Source organism: Equus caballus, chromosome 1 (genome assembly GCF_041296265.1).
Source record: "Equus caballus isolate H_3958 breed thoroughbred chromosome 1, TB-T2T, whole genome shotgun sequence".
In the NCBI taxonomy this organism is placed as follows: Eukaryota; Metazoa; Chordata; class Mammalia; order Perissodactyla; family Equidae; genus Equus; species Equus caballus.
Window position 1 is genome coordinate 38,482,538 of NC_091684.1, and position 4,157 is coordinate 38,486,694.

Here is a 4,157-nt window from a genome sequence, read left to right on the forward strand (position 1 = left end):
AGAGACACTCCAAGAATCTTCTGTGGCTTTTTTTTTTCCTTAGGATGTGGTTGAGATTTTCACGGTCTATTTGTTATAATGCTTCCCTGACGTAAAATACTCATGCTGCATAAATAAGCTCTCCCTGAAACCCTTTGAATCTTTCCAATCTGGAAGTCTGAGCTTAAGCGCCCTGCTTTAAATACACAGTAGGCAAATTATTCCCTGTAAGAGACGACAAGTTCTTATCGGGCCCAAACAGTTCCTTTTACTATGTGAACCTGTCCTTGGGATGCCTGAGTTCACAGATTTGGTCTTTAGATATTTCGATGCTATGTGGTTGACTGCATAGAAATTAATTATTGGTAGAACTTCTCTTTGGATGATGTTTTCATCCTTGTTTGTCCCATTTAGTGCTTTTTGCTTTGAATTTAGTTTCTGGTACTAATATTCCCCTTCTGCCTATTTGGTAGCATTTACATGGTGTCTTTTTGTTCATCCCCTTATTTTCATCCTCTTAATGTCATGCTGGTTATAAGTGTGTCTCATAAATAGCAGTAGCTTGGTTTATATTGTTTTACCCCATATACGAGCATCTGTCTTTTAAAAGAGGCATTTAACTCATTCACATTTATTGATTTGGATATATTCCTGCCGCTTCATTTCATTTTTATACCTATTCATTTACAGATGTGTTAAGCAAATATTTTCTCTGCTTTCTTGTTGTTTCTCAAATACAGAGTTTTCTTAAGTTACTCTTGCATTGTCTTTGTAACCATGGTGAGCATGGCGATGTTGATGAATAATGCAAGTGCACCTTTTTTTATGCTTTTTTTTTTTTTGGTGAGGAAGAGTAGCCCTGAGCTAACGTGTATTGCAAATCTTCCTCCTTTTTTTTTTTTCTCCCCAAAGCCCCAGTACATAGCTGCATATCCTAATTGTAGGTCATTCTATTTCTTCCATTTGGGATGCCGCCACAGCAAGGCTTGATGAGCAGCGTGTAGGTCCGCGCCCAGGATCTAAACCAGCGAACCTCAGGCTGCCAAAGCAGAGCATGTGAATTTAACCACTTGGCCATGGGACTGACCTCTGGAAGTGCACCTTTTGATGCCGTGTCTTGAAGAAAGAATACTTGTCTTGAAGTTAATGATGGCCAAACTTGGTAAATTGTCTTGACAGTGATTGCCGTCAGAGTCACGCTTAGTTGTGGTGAGTTTTAACTACAATAAAGGTGCTCTGGACTAGTAGTTAGCCTCAGGTTTGAATCCACAACTCCCCCTCCACCCCCCCACCCCCCAAACACATACACACTTGCTATGTGACCATGGATATTTAATTAACCTCTGCACCCACTAATTTCCTCATCTGTAAAAATCCTGGGGTGATTGAGAGGATTAACTGGAGCAACATGGGAAAGCACTTTCCACAATTCTGGGCTTATTGCAGAGTCTTAACAACGTCTATATAAAAATAAAACTCCACCTCTCTTGGTTTGTGGTACATTTCATTTTCGGAGCTGGGGTCTGGTTGGTATGCAGGAAAAAGAGAAGGCATGTGAGCTATGTTATCTGCTTGTCATCACAAGAGGAGCCAAGTGGCAGGCCACGGATTGAAGCGCATCCGGAGCGTTGGGGTGGGCCTTGGAATTCCACAGTGAAGACTCTGAGATAAAGAAGTGCCAAGGGTGGGGGCTGCCCGATGGCTTGGGCTTCTGCTGACGAGGGCCAGGTTCTTATGGGAAGAGAGATGAGGAGGGAATGAGGCTCACAGAGCCACCAAATAAGGAAGGATATCATCTCTCTCCACTTCATCCAAGTGTAGATGTCAGCAAGCGGAGCAACTCACCCCACACCGTCTCAGTACCCCCTAAACATGCTCTTGAAAGGACCCAGGATAAGCTCTGAGCTAAGTGGTACAGTCAGGAAACTCACAAATAAATCAAACATTCCTTTTATTTTTGATATGATTTCTAACGTCTCATTTCTTTTTTCCTTTTCTTTCTTTCCCACTTCATAATTTACCTAGAAAAGAGGACAGCTGTCCTTTGAAGGCAGGAGTTGCTTTAAGCATCACAAGGCTCCTGTGATCCCAGCCCCCTCCCTGCCCCGCCCAGGGCGCTGTGTCCAGGTTGGTGGTTCTGATCTGTTACTAACCCAAACTGACTCCCCAGGGAGCCATTGGGTTGTGGCTCCAGAGGTCATTTCCTTGCCAAACATTCCTTTTCAGTGAGAGGACGTTTTCATCCCCTGGTAAACAATCCCCAGCCCACACAAAGCAGAAAAGGGTGCCTGTCCCTCTCCGTGCTCTCCACTTAGTCCTGAGCTGATTCCAACCCCAGAGGCGTCAGTCGGCTCTATAAATTCCTTTGTGAAACCTGAGATCCCGGGCTCCGAAGGCGAGCAAAGATCTTGGAGGGGTTACAGTTTCCCTCCTCCCTGAAGATCTGCTTGTGTTGGCAGCGGAAGAGCGTGTTTTTCCGAACAGGCTCTTCCCTTTCTTATGTGAATTCAGTTCAGAAAGCACTGCCAGCCTCCTTCCAAGCGGGAGAGGTAAGATCACCTCCCTTGCAGGTCTACACAGGAAAGAGATGACAGGCCTGGGGGAATTTTTCTAGTTAAAAAGGTCTGAACCTCTTTCTCAAACGGTCGCTGTGAGGAAGGGCATGGCTCCATCTAACACGGGGAGACAGGGAGGTGGAGGCTGGGGTCAGCCTGAGCTCCACCTGCCTTTAGTTTCAGTTACTGTGGTTTGTTTAATTGAGAGAGAGAGAGAGAGAGGAAGGGAGGAAGGAGGGGAGGAAGGAAAGAGGGAAGAAAGAACGAAAGAAAGAAAGAGGGATGGAGGCAGAAAAGAAAGGAACGAGGTAGCGAAAGAGTAGAAGAGAGAAGAGAGAAGAGAAAGAGAAAAAGAAAGAGGAAAGACAGACACCTGTATCTAGGTGGCCTTCTGATGAGCCACCAGCAGTGCACACCCCTGGGTCTCTCACCACCGCCCCCGTGTTCTCCTCCATTAACCTCCAGGGCATTTTTGCTTTATTCATATTTTAAGCATTTCTTAATATAGATGTTTCTTCAACTCTAGAATTTGGAAATGAAGTAATGTCGTCAACAGGTAGAACCTCATAAAATTCATCTTTTTAGAACAATATATTGTTTTGGTGGCATTAAAGGAGATCAAATGAACGAGGAGGTCAGCTGTTGCCTTGCTATAAGACTTCCAATTTCACCCATAATGGGGAATCTATCGGATCTCACAATCCTGGAGGTTTAGCAAGGGGTCAGTCAAGATTTCACCTGAACCCAGGGGATGGCTGAACCCATGTGTGCTGACAGATGTGTACATTTTTATACTCTTATCAGGAACATCTTGACATTTCCAGTGGGATCGTGGCAGGTGGTGAGAAAGCAGGTCACCGGTAAGCCCTTCTGGCTGAGTGACTCTTCTTTCCCCAAACCCTGCCCAGCTGGCAGCACCAAAGACAGATGCGCCAGAGACAGCACCGCCCGCAGGAGCCTCCTTCTGTGGCGTTCCTGTGGTTCCCGGGGAGCTCTGAAAACTGCTGACTGGCAGGGCGCTGTGCCAGGCAGACACGCCAGCTCCTGGCTTCTGTCTCCTCCCTCTCTCCCTGACCCCAAGCTGGGGCCGCCTTCTCTTTTGTTTTTTGTCTCATTAAACATATGTTCATTGAGTGCCCGTTATGTGCTGGGACTGTGTTTGGCGTACATCAGTGAGAGAAACAAAGAAACATCCCTTGCTTCGTGGAACTTATGTTCTAAGGTTCCTATTTTACCAAAAGGCTTTATTTATTTACTTTAAAATTTTGAAAAGTACAGGAAAATTGAAAGAATAGCACAATGAGCACCTATACTCTTCACCTAGATTCAATTGTTAATATTTTAACATTGAGTGCTCTCTCTTTTTCTTTCTTATCTTTCTCTCCCTCGGTATATATACCCAACACACACACATACTCTTTTTTGCTGAACCATTTGAAAGCAGGTATCATGTCACCTCACCCCTAAATAATTCAGAATATATCTCCTAAGAATAAGGACATTCTTCCACATTATCGCAAAACCTTCGTTACACATTAGAAAACTATCAAGTCAATAATAGTGTCTAAAATGTAGTCCATATTCAAATTTCCTTAATTGTCCCCAAAATGTATTATATAGCTT

General features: G+C 44.3%; 1 long non-coding RNA gene across 1 annotated transcript; it reads left to right on the top strand.

The window, feature by feature from the left end:
- The first annotated feature begins 2,363 nt into the window (after positions 1-2,363).
- Positions 2,364-3,672, top strand: LOC111773886 (uncharacterized). Its single transcript, XR_002808568.2, has 2 exons — positions 2,364-2,528; positions 3,339-3,672. It is a non-coding gene; the product is annotated as an uncharacterized lncRNA (long non-coding RNA).
- The last annotated feature ends 485 nt before the right edge of the window (positions 3,673-4,157 follow it).